Source organism: Onychomys torridus, chromosome 8 (genome assembly GCF_903995425.1).
Source record: "Onychomys torridus chromosome 8, mOncTor1.1, whole genome shotgun sequence".
Taxonomy (NCBI): Eukaryota; Metazoa; Chordata; class Mammalia; order Rodentia; family Cricetidae; genus Onychomys; species Onychomys torridus.
Genome location: NC_050450.1, coordinates 39,864,754 through 39,880,352, shown reverse-complemented (window position 1 = coordinate 39,880,352; position 15,599 = coordinate 39,864,754).

Genomic DNA, 15,599 nt, shown 5'->3' with positions numbered 1-15,599 from the left:
GTCTACAGAGCGAGTTCTAGGACAGCCAAAGTTATACAAAGAAGTCCTCTCTTGATATTTTGTCCCCCCCCCCCCCCCCAGAGCTGAGGGCCAAACCCAAGGCCTTGTACTTGCTAAGCAAGCGCTCTACCACTGAGCTAAATCCCCAACCCCGAAATCATCTCTTGAAACAAAAGAGAAGTTTAAAAACTAATACTGAGGGGCTGGAGAGATGGCTCAGAGGTTAAGAGCACTGACTGCTCTTCCAGAGGTCCTGAGTTCAATTCCTAGCACCCACATGGTGTTTCACAACCATCTGTAATGAGATCTGGTGCCCTCTTCTGGCCTGCAGTCATACACTGGTTGGGGATTTAGGTCAGTGGTAGAGCACTTGCCTAGCAAGTGCAAGGCCCAGGGTTCGATCCTTAGCTCAAAAAAAAAAAGTAAAATAAAATTTTATACAAAGGGTAGGGGTGGCTCAGAATTAAGAGTACTTGCTACTGTATAAGAGGACACCTGGGTTTGAGTTCCAGCACCTATATGATGGTTCATTACCATCTATAACATCAGTACCAGATCTGGGACCCTCTTCAGCACTCCTGGGCTATCTAATCCACAGATAAGCCAAAGATGCCCTATAACTGTACCAAGTGGAAACTCTAGAAACCAGAGTTTCTACCCACCGCCCCCTCCCCCCAAGTACAAAAAGAAAGAAAGAAAAATAGAGTGTACTTGCGTGAACCACAGCCCATCAGAACTCTGAGGTTCAAGTATCTCTACGAGGATTTGGTATCTGGGTGGAGTGTTTCTGCTGCTATGCTGACAAGGCCCTAGACTGAACAAAGTCTTCATAGCCTGGAGGAAGAGGTGTCATCTTAAGCGCTGCGAGGCATGACATGTGGGGAGCATCCCAAGGGTGGACTGAGGGCTGCCAGGACGCTCCAGGCAGATGCTTACAATCCCATTCCAGAAGCAAAGCTGAGATTCGGTGATGGACAGGCCCCAAGCAAGGAAAAGACTGAGCAGATTCCATTGCCACTCTGCTTCTCCTAATGGAAAGCCATGGGCAGCTTGGCCTATGTAAACACACCCCAAAAATCCACCAGAAAGAAAAACAAAACAAGGAAACAAGGTCAGGAGTCAGGCTGTCCTGAGCTCCCACCATGGCCCCTCCTGACCCAGTGAATCACCTTTCACACCACTGAACTGGTCTCTGCCCTTCAGGCACAGCCTGGGCTCATACCTGCCTTGTAAGATGACCACAGCAGTTAAGGTAGGTATCCAGTTAACCTGACCCGGCGGCTGTCTGGGTACTGTGTTCTCCAGGCCCGCACACAGCCAGCCACTCTTGGTCAGGTGGAAGCAGCTTCTTCCCATATCTGATGGTATCGTCGTCACATCTGGAGACCTAGCCTGTCATTACTGTCACATTACTGTCACGTAATGCGGTCCGGACTCTCACTGGCTGAGACATCTGTGGAAGGTGAAAGGGCGGGGTTCTGGTGCTAACCTTGCTCTGCCTAGCTGTGGAAAACACAACCCGGAACTGGGAAGTCATGGGCTCTGAACACAGATCCTGCCTCCTAGAGAACACAGATACTCTCCTCCTGTGGGGAGATGGGACTTAAGGGTAGAACAAAATCCAGGCAAAAGCAACACCTGAGAGGCAGGAGATGTGGACGTGCAGTGTTTGCTATTAGAGAAATTGCTGTTTGCAGTAAACTTGCAATCTGCAGTAATATTGCATGCTATTGGTTTCCTGCAGGGGGTGCTGTCCGCTCAGTAACCCACAACAGACTTGCCAAGAGCCGACAAGTCGTCACAACCAAAGGCTGACATGTTCTTTGCTGTGTGTCTGCTTATTAAATTGTTGGCTTGGCCATAAGCCGTCCCAGACAGATTAAGGAAACAACACTGTTCTTTAAAAATCATGAAAGTGCATGTTTCCTACACCATGCCTGTAATCACTTGAGAAATTCACCACCCCAGCATGTCTACCACAAGCCCTGGCTTTCCACGTTGTTCTCTGAGCTTTCAAAAATGTCCCGCTGGGACCTGGGGCTCTCATCTATGGGAGAGAGCTTGCCTGGAAGGCACAAAGTTCTTCTGGGTTAGATTCCCAGCACCATGAGGAAAACAAAAGTAATGGATTCAAACTTATATCATCTACCTCCCCTTGTCTGTGGGGACTGTGTTCAAACTCCTGCTCCTAGTGGATTCCTTCTTAATTCCCCACTGATTTCGTGTATGCATGTTCATGTATGTGTGGAGGCCAGAGTGTTCCTCAGGCACCACCCACCTTTTTTGAAATTTAGGTTTATTTATGTTGTGTATGTACCACCAGTAAACATGGAGGTCAGGAACCAACATGCAAGAGCTGGTTCTCTCCTCCGTCTCTGTGGGTCCCTGGGATCAAACTCGGGTCGTCAGATTAGCAGCAGCCAACTTTACTCAACAAACCATCGTGCTTTGGCCTTACAAAGGGTTCTTGCTTTAAAACCCCCTGTTCACTGCTGGGGTGTCAGTCATGAACACGCTCAGCGTCCCCCGCGGGTTCCCGAAAACACTGACAGTACTTAATAGCACCAAGCGACACATAGACCTTTTTTTTTTTTTTTTTCTTTTATCCTGTCCATATATAGCTGGGATAATGTAACTTATAAATTAGACACACCAAAAGGTTAACAACAGGGCGAGAGAATATAGTTCAATTGGAAGAGTGCTTACCTAGCATTCATCAAAGCCTGGGGTTCCTATCCAATAGACTAGGTGTGGTGGCACCAGCCTGTAATCCTAGCACTTGGGAAATGAAGGCTGGGGAGGTGTCAAAAGTTTAAGGCCATCCTCAACTACCTAGAGAGTGTAAGGACACCTGGTACACACGAAACCCCATCTCAAGTCGGGGGGGGGGGAGTGGAATGGGGAGGTGCCAGTGGTAACTGAAAAAAGAATAGGCAGTTATAACAATATGGCCTCTGATTTCTTTGAAGAAGAATCTCCAGAACAGGATTGTTGAGTTCTAACGAAAAGGTCTCTGGTTCTTAGCTGAAAGGCGCTCAAGGCCTGGGCTATAACTGGGCCCTAGGGCCAGAAGTCTAACATCCATTTCCCTCTAGAGGGGGAGAGGTGTATCAAATGACCTCTAGGAACTGATGCTCCTGTGATACCCTGAGCTGAGCTCTAAGGGAGATGGGAGCAGGTGCAGACCCTGGAGCTAGGTGGCCCTGGAGCTGCTGTGAAGTCTGTCAAGATGCGGAAAGAAGGAAGGAAGGAAGGAAGGAAGGAAGGAAGGAAGGAAGGAAAGAAGGAAGGAAGGAAGGAAAGAGAAATCCTTCACTCACCTTTTCAGAGGCCGTCAACCTTTTCCCTTGTTTCTGTGTTGACTGTTTTGTGTTGAACTGGGCTTCTTACACGTCAGGCAAGCCCTCTGCCACCCAGTACATTTCATTTGTTTTCTAGGTGATCTGGCCTGGAACTTAAAATTCTCCTGCCTCAGCCTGTACTGGGATTACCACACCCAGCCTGATATGGTGTAGACATTTTTCTTTCTTCATTTTCATTTCTTTCACTATTATTATTTGCAGTAGTAATTTTTTTTTATTTATTTATTTTTTTTAGCTGAGGACTGAACCCAGGGCCTTGGGCTTGCTAGGCACAAGCGCTCTACCACTGAGCTAAATCCCCAACCCGTAATTTAATTTTTTGAAGATTTTGTTTAATTTGATTTACATGAGTGTTTGGCCTGAATGTATGTCTATGGACAATCTGTGTGCAGTGCCCTTGGAGGGAATCAACTATAACTGGAATTATGGAATTACAGCTGTTCTCTCTTTCCATCATGTGGGTTCCAGGGATGGAACTCATGCTATCAGGCTTAGCAGCAAGCACCTTAAACCCAGTGAACCATCCCACCAGCCCAGTTTTAACAGATTTGAACAGAACCCAGTTCCACAGGAGAGATGGGTCCACCGTTTCTGTCTCATTGTGTCCCCAGTCCCTTCTCTCATCCTGTTTCCCAGCTACCAGGAGATGAATACTTTTGTCTTCCCAGAACTCCCCACCTTCATGTTCCATATCACCACAGGTCCAAAGCAACAGAACCACACACCACAGAGCAAAGCCTCATAAGCCAGGACCCGGAATAAACCTCTCCTCCTTCTAAGTTGATTCTCTTGGGTATTTGGTCGTAGGAACAGGAAATTGACTAACCCATGGGTAGAGAAAACAGTGAGGCCAGCTGCTGCAGAGCCAGGGATGCACCCAGGAGCCATCCAGTAACCCCTGAACAGGAGAGGGGGGTGAGAAGAGTAAAATAATGAGAAAGTGATGGAGGGGAGCTATCACCTGAGTGAGGAAGGTCTTGTCTCTCTAGGGAATCTGAGTCCAACCAGTTAAAAACCCATCCCTACCTTTAATCTCAGAGCTCAGGAGGCAGAAGCAGAAGGATCTCTGTGATTTCAAGCCCAGCTTCATCTATATAGTGAGTTCCAGGATAACAAAGGCTATACAGAGAGACCCTGTCTCAAAAACAAAACAAATGAAAGCCCACAGGGAGCCGGGTGGTGGTGGTGCACTGCCTTTAATCCTAGCACTGGGGAGGCAGAGACAGGCGGATCTTTGTGAGTTCGAGGCCAGCCTGGGCTACAGGGTGAGTTCCAGGAAAGGTGCAAAGCTGCACAGAGAAACCCTGTCTCGAAAAACCAAAACCAAAAAAAAAAAGAAAGAAAGAAAGAAGGAAGGAAGGAAGGAAGGAAGGAACAAAGAAACAAACAAAGAAAGAAAAAGCCCACAGGGACAGCTTTAAGGTGGATAGATCAGAGCTGTGCATTGGGCTGACAATAGCTGGTGGACAGTAAAGAAAGTTACCTGGGATGGACCAACCTGGGAGCAGCCAGACACCTGGAAAGTGTTGCAGTTATTCAAACAGACAAGAGACAACAGTAGAGCAAACGAAGGGGGTGGGTTAAGTTGTCAGGTAGCTTTAAAGGCATGGTGATGTGTGATTGGAGCAACAGCTGAGAGCTCACATCTTGATCCACAAGCAAGAGAGAGAGAGAGAGAGAAAGGCACAATGGGGATGGCATGACTCTCTTGAAATGTCAATGCTTGTCCCAGCCTCCCTCAACAGGGCCACACCTTCTAGTCCTTCCCAAACAGTTCCACCAGTTGAGGAACAAGTATTTAAAAATATGGACCTATTGGGGCCATTCTTAGTAAAACTACCACACCAGGCAAAATGCAGAACTGCCAGGTTTTTTTTTTTGTTGTTGTTGTTTTGAGGTTTGCATGTGAAATACTCCCCACAGGTTCATGTTTGAACACTGGGCCCTAGGTGGGGGTCACTGTGTTGAGGGCTCATTTTGGGGAGCCTTTAGGAGGTAGGACCTGGCTGAAGGAAATGGAAGGGAAGGAAGCTTAAATTTTTTTGTTGTTGGGGCTGGAGAGATGGCTCAGAGGTTAAGAGCACCAGCTGCTCTTCCCGAGGTCCCGAGTTCAATTCCCAGCAGCCACATGGTGGCTCACAACCATCTGTAATGAGATCTGGCACACTCTTCTGTATACATAATAAATAAATAAATCTAAAAGAAAAAAAAAAAGGTTCTTTGCTTTTAGCCGGGCAGTGGTGGCACACACTTTAATCCCAGCACTCAGGAGGCAGAGCCAGGTGGATCTCTGTGAATTTGAGGCCAGCCTGGGCTACAGAGCGAGATCCAGGACAGGCACCAAAACAACACAGGGAAACCCTGTCTCAAAAAAACAACTTTTTTTTTTTTTGGTTTTTCGAGACAGGGTTTCTCTGTGTTGTTTTGGTGCCTGTCCTGGATCTCACTCTGTAGACTAGGCTGGCCTCAAACTCACAGAGATCTGCCTGGCTCTGCTTTCTTGGCGGAAGCTTAAAGATTTATAGCCCAACTTTGCTTTCTCCCCAATCTCTCTACTTCCTAGTCCAGCTCCATGCAGTGGAAAGAGTCCCAGTCTCATGCTTCCCCATCCTACACACCATGCTTCCCCTGCCATGGCCTGTTCCCTCGCAAAACACAAGTCTTGATACATTACTTCTCCTTCAGCTGTTTCTTTGTATTTTTGTTTTTGTTTTTAAATTTATTTAAGTTTATCTTATGTGCATTGGTGTGAAGATGTCAGATCCCCTGGAATGGAGTTACAGACAGTTGTAAGCTGCCATGTGGGTGCTGGGAATTGAACTCACGTCCTCTGGATGAGTAGCCAGTGCTCTTAACTTCTGAGCCATCTCTCTAGGCCCCAGTTGTTTCTTATTAGATATTTGGTCACAGCAATAAGAAAAATACCCATGGCTGGGCAGTGGTGGCACATACCTGTAATCCCAGCGGAGTGAGGCAGAGGCAGGCGAATCTTTAAGTTCAAGACCAGCCTGGGCTCTTCTTGGAACGGAATGCTTCTAGGAACTTGGGCAGAGGAGATTATACTCATGAGATTTCAGAGGGTAACAAGGATTCTACCCAGAACCAGACAAAAGGTCATTTATGTTACATTGTGGCAAAGACTCTCTCTGACTGTCTTCTGCCCGTCTCCTAAAAACTTCAATGAAGCTAATTTCAAGAGTAATGGACTATGGGGCTGGAGAGATGGCTCAGCGGTTAAGAGCATTGACTGCTCTTCTAGAGGACCCAGGTTCAATTCCCAGCACCCACATGCAGCTAACAACTGTCTATAACTCCAAGTCTGACACCCTCACACAGACATACATGCAGGCAAAACACCAATGCAAATAAAATAAAAAATAAATTATTTAAAAGAATGCTTGCTGCTTAAGCATGAGGACTGGAGGTTCGATCTCAGTACTCACATATCATAGTCCCATATATGCCTAACTCCAGCACTTAGCAAGCCTAACTCCAACACTTAGCAAGGGGAATAGAAAAGGATCCTTGGGCCTCACTGGCTGCCAGCCTAGCCAAGAAACATGAGCTCCGGAGTGCCAGAGAGACCCCACTCGAAAAGAATAAAGCTGAGAGAGGTAGAGGAGGACACCCACACTCTCATCCTCTGGCCTCCACATATGCACAGGCAGGCAGGCATCTACACACGTGCGTGCATATACAGCATCCACACACATTACACATACATATATAGCAATGGACTAATTTGCTTGGCATTGTGGTAAAGTTATTGCTCACTGTGTTTAGTGATCATTTATAATGAGAATTCAAAGAGAGAAGAGCAGAAAGATGGTGAAAATGTACTTGGGTAAGGAAAGGAGAATGTTAAAGCTGGAGACAGGGTGGACAAGATGAGTGTTGTAGTTATTAAGAAAAATTAGCACAATTAAGAAGAGGCCTCAAATTTGCATTTGAGCTAAAAGCTAAAGGTGCCTTGAGGGCAGGACCTCACCCATGGACAGCTCTAGAATGTAACAGGGAAGAGTCATTTGAAAAGAGAGCATTATCATAGAGAACCTCCAAGGCATCCTGCTCAAGCAGGGCCACCTTGAGAAGTCTTTCCCAAGTTCAGCCAGGTAGGTCCTCTAAGGTCCAAGGGACCAGGCTGCACACTGAGCTGGCAGCAGAACATGGTATTGTTCATATGGTTCTTGTTTGCAGGAAATCATGACGCCAAACGGGGACTTCACTGAATGTGGTGGTGCACAACTTTAATCATAGCACTGGAGGAGCAGAGGTGGATCTCAAGTCTAGCCTTCTAGTTTATATATATATATATGCCGAGTTCTAGGCCTTCCGGGGCTACACAGTGAGATCTCTGAGACTACACAGAGAAACCCTGTCTCAAGAAAAATACAGAAAAAAGAAATCTTTAAAAGAAGAATAAAAGGACAATATACAACTTGTTGTTATTCTGCTCTTTTCATCTTTGAGACATGGTTTCCTGTAGTCCAGGCTAGCCTTGAACTCCTGATCCTCTGTCACTGCCCTGGCTGTCCTAGAATTCACTCTGTAGCCCAGGCTGGCCTCAAACTCACAGAGATCCACCTGCCCCTGCCTCCCAAGTGCTGGGATTAAAGGTGTGCACCACCACCGCCCAGCTGTTATTTAAGTTTTTATTTTTTATGTGTGTGTGTGTGTGTGCGCGCTTGAGTTTCTATACACCATAAATATGCAGGATCCCACTGATATCAAAAGAGGGTGTTGGGTCCACTGGAACTGGAATTACCAGTGGTTGTTAGCTGCTACTTGAGTGCCAGGAACTGAACCTCATGTCCTCTGGAAGAGCAGCCAATGCTCTCATCCAATGAGCCATCTCTCCTGCCCCTGTAACTCCAGTCCCAGGGGATCCTCTGCCTTCTCCTGGCCTCCGCAGACACTGTACACATGTGGGTACACAGACATTCATGCAGACAAAACACCCAAACACATACAATGAAAAATAATGGAAAAATAAAATTCAAAATAGAATTAATAAGATGTCCATATGTAATACTTGGTGGAAAAGGTTTTTGTTGTTGTTTTCATAGGTTAGAATCGTGTTTACAATCCTGGTCTCACGTGATCACTAACAAAATACTAACTTTCAGGTTTACACCCACATGGGCTGACTTGAACTCCTGGGAAGGGAAGCAGCAGGTCCCTGGAGTATACAACTACTGTTTGCCAGCTGCTTCCGAATAACTGTGCTTCATGAGAATAACAGTGTTAAGGTTCTTTTTAAATTCCAAGCCAGACGTGATGGTACATGCCCCTAACCTCCGAGCTTGGGAGGCCAAGGCGGGTTGATTACAAAGCCGGGGTGCAAAGTAAAAACCCTGCCAAAGCAAAAAGAAGAGGGAGGGCAAAGAGAGAGGTAAGGGAAGGCTGAAGACGGAACGACAGTGGTCCAGTGGCAGAGTATTTGCCTAGTGTGCATGAAGCCCTGGGTTCAATTCCCAGCACTACACAAAACTAGCATGGTGGCACAACCTTATAACTTCAGGACCTGGGAGTCTGAAGCAGGAGATTCAGATGTTCAAGGTCGTTCTCAACTGTATATCAAATTTGAGTTCAGCCTGAGAGACAAAGAGAGAGATGGGGCTGGAGAGATGGCTCAGGGGTTAGAAGCACAGGCTGCTCTTCCAGAGGACCCAGGTTCAATTCCCACACCCACATGGCAGCTCACAACTGTCTGTAACTCCAGTTCCAGGAGATCTGACACCTTCACACCAATGCACATAAAATAAAGTTAAAGAACAGAGAGAGAGAGAGAGAGAGAGAGAGAGAGGTCCTGAGGCAGGTGCCCTGGAAGCATTTGTCAACTGGAAAGAATTGACAAAGAGGCCAAGTTCACTTTTGGTGGTTTCACTTGGCTGCAGACAAAGCTGGGCTAAACTACCCCACACCCCCCTGACTGTGGAAGCCCGAGGTCCAGGACTGAACGGAACTGAATAAATAACAGCCCTTCCCCTTCCCTGGTGGTGATGACAGTGCTGAGTCATTCAGGCAGCCTGGCCCACAGCAAGCCCCTGAGCACGAATTAAGATCAGCTGTCTATTAAGCCCGCAGAAGCCTGGAGAAAGCAACAGAACGTTTTCTTTGGAGTCAGGCCTAGTGGAGAACACTTACTCACTCTGTAGATCAGGCTGGCCCTCAGACTCGGAGATCTGCCTGCCTCTGCCTCCCAAGTGCTGGGATTAAGGGTATGCGCCACCACTGCCCAACTAGTGGAGAAGACCTTTAATGTGAGCAGAGGCAGGAGGGTGGAAAGTTCAAGTCCAGCCTGGGTAAGAGCTTGCCTCAAAAAGAAAAGTTTAAAAAGAGGGCTGGCCATGTATGTTGGTTCAGAACTGTAATTCCACTACCCAGGAGTCAGGAGCAAGAGGATGGTTGCAGGTTTGGGGCCAGCCTGGCCTACACAGAAAGTTCTAGGTCAAGCAGGGATACATAGCAATGCCTTATCTAAAAAAAAGTGTGGGGGTGGGGGGGCTGGGAAGATGGCTCAGTTGGTAACAGTCCTGTAAAACAAGTACGTAAGTAAATAAATTAATATAAAACAATCGGCTGTCAGGCATAGCCATTCCTCCCTGGGAGGCCCTCCCACTCTGGGAAATTATTTCTCACTTTTGTTTCCTACATCTACACGTGCTCTGCTAAGAAAGAGAGGGACAAAGAAGCCCAGCATGGTGGTAGGTAGGGGTGAGCCACCATTGCCATTGGAAAGCACCAGGCGTAGTGAGAGACCCTGTCTCAAAGAATAAGGCAGAGACTGATTGAGGAGGTCACCAACAGTTTCCTCTGCCTTCTTCTTGGGCATACATCTGAGTATGAGCACACACACACACACACACACACACACACACACACACACACTTAGTGTTTTTAAAAGAGAAGGCACAGCAGAGAGATCGCTCAATGGTTAGAGCACCATTGCTCTTGCAGAGGGCCCGGGTTTGGTATCCAGCACTCACATTATGGCTCACCATGGTCTGTAACTCCAGTTCTGGGAGAGCCAACATCCTCCTCTGGCCTCTGAGGGCACCAGGTGTGCCCTGGTACAGAGACACAAAGACAAAACATGCACTAATGAATCTAATTAAGTGGGGGGGCTGGAGAGATGGCTCAGAGGTTAAGAGCACCAGCTGCTCTTCCAGAGGTCCTGAGTTCAATTCCCAGCACCCACATGGTGGCTCACAACCATCTGAAATGAGATCTGGCACCCTCGTCTGTATACATAATAAATAAATAGATAGATAGATAGATAGATAGATAGATAGATAAAAATATAAATCTTTTTTTAAAAAAGGAGAGCTGGGGAATACTTAGTGTCACAGCTTGCCTAGCATGTGTAAAAAGGAGAAAAAAAATAAAGACCGTTACCTTTCACTCCATTTCAAATTACCTCTACAAATAATTTTGCGTAGCACTTTTTATTTCTTTTTTGGAGATACCTTCTTACTACGTAGCCCATGTTGGCCAAGAAGTCTGGATCCTCCTGTTTCCACCTGCTGAGTGATGGGGACATAGGCTTGTACCGCCACAACCAGCTCACAGGCTAAGGAGACAACTGATAAAGCACCACTGTGACGCATGAGGACTGGGGTCTGGAGACCTAGCACTTAGTTTCAAAGCCAGCTGTGGGGCTGGAGGGATGGCTCAGCGGTTAAGAGCAGGTACTGCTCTGCAAAGGACCAGAGTTTGATTCCTGGCACTCACATGTGGCAACTCACAGCATTAACTCCAGCTCCATGAAATGTCCTCTTCTGGACTCTTGCAGCATCTGAACACACAAATGCATGCATCCTCACAGATACAGGCATATACACATAATTTTTAAAAAATCTTTTTTAAAAAACCAAGAATGGCTGGGCAGTGGTGGTGCACGCCTTTAATTCCAGCACTTGGGAAAAAGAGGCAGGTGGACCTCTGAACTTGAGGCTAGCCTGGTCTATAGGGCGAGTTCTAGGCCATCTGAGGCTAAATAGTGTCAAAAATAAATAACATGCCAGGCAAGGGTGGCACATACCTTTAATCCTAGCACTAGGGAGGCAGAGGCAGGCAGTTCCCTGAGTTCGAGTCCAGTCTGGTCTACAGAGCAAATTCCAGAACAGCCGGGGATACACAGAGAGAAACCCTCCCTCAAAAAAACATAACTCAAACCAAACCAAACTAACTAACCAAAAACACTGACTCTCCATAAGTCTGCTGACCTCCACATGTGCATCAATGGTCCCACAAGTGAGTGGGCACGCAAGTGCACGCACATGCACACACACACACACACACACACACACACACACACGAGTTTTTTGGTTTTGTTTTTTAAATCACAAAACAAATCAAAGAAGGAAAGCTATGGAAGCTGGTAGTGAAAAACAACTCATTAAGAATGAAGAATGGGGGTTGGGGATTTAGTTCAGTGGCAGAGTGGGTTCAGTCCTCAGCTCCGGCAAAAAAAAAAAAAAGAAGAAGAAGAAGAAGAAAGGAGGAGGAGGAGGAGGAGGAGGAGGAGGAGGAGGAGGAGGAGGAGGAGGAGAAGGGCAGTATTTTTGTAGAAGGTCCCAGCCCACTGTTCTACAATCCACCCAGTGAGGCTGCAGTGAGGTCCTCGAAGAAAACTGACTTCCTGCTGGGTTCTGTAAACCAGAGGCACCGCAGTGGGGGTGGGGGGTTTGTGGGGTGGGGGGGGGGGTGGTGAAGGAGGGAAGGTAGTCAGTCCTTCCTGTCCCTGCTTCAGGCAGCCTTTACTTCCCACCCCTGACTTCTGTCAACACTGCCCCATGAGGAAATGCCCAAGCTGGTTGGGCCCTCCTACCGACCATCTGTAGCTGGGGTCCTCCTCCTCGGAGTCCTCCATCCTGTTAGCTCTACTTCCTGAACCCTTTCATCCTCCCAAGCTTAGGGGTGGTAGCCGCCCACTATAATTACTAATATCTGGGGAATCTCAGCTTCCTTCTTGGCTCTTTCAGCTTCATGGCATGAGTAAACAACCCACCTTGAATATCTTACCACACTGGCCTGAGAAAAACTAGTCTAGGGCCCAATTTTCCTGTGGACCCTAAAAATAGTACAGGGATCTTCGGAGGAGACACAGTGTCATGGACTGAATGATGGCTGCAGCTCCTGGTTACCAGGCACACAGCTTAGATCTGCAAAACCCGACCCCACCCTGCTCCAACCAGGCTTAGGATAATGATATGTGAGGCTAAGTGATGTCTGCCGCCAGAAGCTTCCAGAACTGTCAACGGATTTTGCCACTGTTCTCTCTCTCCACCAGGAGTCTGCCCCACAAGAGAAGACACCAACCTTTGTTGTTCAAGCCAAGGAGATTGTGGAGATGCTTAATGAGCCACATAAAACCTTCCTGGCTCTGAGAGAGACGAGATGGCTCAGCTGTTAAAGAGGGCTTGTCTTTCGTGCAGAGGACCAAGGTTGGGTTCCCAGCACCCAAACTGGGTAGCTCACAACTGCCTGTAACTCCAGCACCAGGGAATCCAGTGAGTGCCCTCTTCTGGCCTCCATCAACACCTGAACACACACACACACACACACACACAAACACACACACGACTGATTCACAGAACTGCACCGTGTCTAACAGCTCACAGCAAAAATGAGAACCAGCAAACAGCCGAGCACAGCTTCAGTGTGCTGGGATGATTATCATCAGTCTGGAATTGTGTGCTCAGAAAATCTGCATCCAGATGCTAAAACCCGGACACCCCAAATGGCAAGAAGATGCCACATAGGAGATCCTCGCAGGTTCAAGAGAATTCTGAAGAGAGAGAAAAGGAAAACCACTAAGGTGAGTCATGGGTGTGGAGGGAATGAAGAACAGCAACAGGTGTGTGAGTCAGCTTGGCTGAAGATGGACTTCCAAAAGAAAAACTGTACTTGTGGAGTAGAGAGTGGAGGATGGATGGTCCACGCCTACCATATTCCAAATGCCCCAAGGCTACAGCAAGGATCTCGAGTTCTAGACCAGCCTCAGGAACTTAAACTACCTCAAAAACAAGCCAACAAGGGGGTTGGGGATTTAGCTCAGTGGTAGAGCGCTTGCCTAGTAAGTGCAAGGCCCTGGGTTCGATCCTCAGTTCCAGAAAAAGAAAAAACAACAACAACAACAACAAAAAAAAAAAGCCAACAAAACATTAGCATGGAAACCAGAAGAGAGGGTGGGTGAAGATGCCTGTACAGTTCTGCTAAGGGATAAAGGCACTGATTAACTTCAGACATTAAGTGAGACTTTGTCAAAAATAACATGGTAGTACATGCTTTTAATCCTAGCACTCAGGAGACAGAGCCAGGTGGATCTCTGAGATCAAGGCCAGCCTGGTCTACAGATCGAGTTCCAGGACAGCCAGGGCTACAAAGTGAAACCCTGTATTGAAAAAACAAAGAGAAAGAGGTGGAGGCAGGAGGATTAGAAATTCAACGTCAGTCTGTGAGTTCAAGGCCAGCTTGGGCTATATAAGACTCTGCCTCAAAAATACACACACAGACACACACACACACACACACACACACACACACACACTACAGCCAGCACACCATTGCATAATTCCAGGCGTTCAATTCCCTGGGATGGCATGGCATTTCTAAATAGTTTTTAATGTGGCCTCAAAGTATCAAATGAGGGACATTTTCTGTCAGCTTTGAAGCTAAAATGGTTGGAAGCACTGCTTCCCAATAAGCTTCATGATGCTAAATGTCCTCTGGAAAAACAGCCCCGAGTCAACGACCCATGAAGACAGCAGATGCAAAGGCCCTGGGGTGGGTTGTGGTGAGTAATGAGGTCAGCTCCTGCTGGAGTGCACCCTTGGCTGACAGGAGGGGAACCATGGAAACCAACCTGAAGGCCCTAAGCAAAGAAGAAAGCTTAACTAGGTTCAAGTTTCGTTTGTTTATTTTGTTACTTTTAACTATGTGTGTGTGGGGGTGGATTACATGCCCACAAATGCCCACAGTGGCCAGAGGTGTCAGATGCCCTCGGAACTGGAGTTACTGGTGGTGGTGAAGTACATGGAGGAGCTGGGAATCGAACTCAGGTCCTCAGGCAGAACAGTATGTGACCTTAACCATGGAGCCATCCCTTTATATCCTATCATTTTTTATTTACTGAAAGTTTTTTTGAGACAGGCTCTTTCTATGTAGCCCTTGATGGCCTAGAACTCACAGGCCAGAATGGCCTTGAACTCAGAGATCTGCCTGCCTCTGCCTCTCAAGTACTGGTGTTGAAGTTATGTGCCACCGGCTTGGCCTATTATCATTATTATTAATCATTTTGGTTTTTTAAGACAAGCTTTCTCTGCATAGCACTGGCTGTCCTGGAACTTGGTCTGTAGAGCAGGCTGGCCTTCATGAGTTCGAGGCTAGCCTGGTCTACAGAATGTAAGCACAGGCACCAGAGAGGGTCCAAGGCATCTGATCCCCCTAGAGCAGGAGTTACAGGTGGCTTAGCCTGAGGTGTCTTCTAGGCACCCTAGGAACCGCACTTGGGTGCTCTGGTAGAGAAGTAAGTGCTCTTAACTGCCGAGCCATCTCTTCAGCCCTGTTTGCTTCCTAGATAAAGGCTCATTATGTAGTCCAGACTGGCCTTGAAATCTCCTTTCTCCTGTCTCAGTCCTGGAAGGGACCTTGGAGTCAGCACCAGACACTCCGAGACCAAGTTCTCAGCACAAAGCAAAAGTATTTGCCCCAGAGGGACCAAGGGCTGGGAATAGGAGACAGGATGAGGGAGAAGGGGAAGGGAACAAGGGAGAGAGGGAAGGGTATGTGTCCCAGAGGGACAAAGGACTGCCTCTGGACATAGAGGAGACAGATGTGGCCAATAGGCAAAGGTTGGTTTATAAAGTAAAGGGGAAACCCGTGTTTGGATGAGTTAGTTAGTTTTCGTTGGACATGTTAATTAGGTGAACCAAAAGGGGCTTCTGATTGCTGGACTTCAATACTTCGATAGCTGGACCTTGGTGGTCAGCCTCAGGAGGAAGAAGTGGCCAAATAAGGGAATAGACCTTGGCAGCTAGCTTTAGGGATGTCATCTAACAGTTTTTAGCAAGGCGGAGGGAGTGGGGGAAGGGCAAGGCCCGCCAGAGCCGTGTGCCATGCTGCGGCCTGCTGGAGTCCCTTCAAGTCCCCTATGCCCAGCTCCCCTTTCCTCTTTCTCCTCCCTCCCTTTCTTGGAGACAGGGTCTCACTTCTAGCACCAGCTAGTCTGGA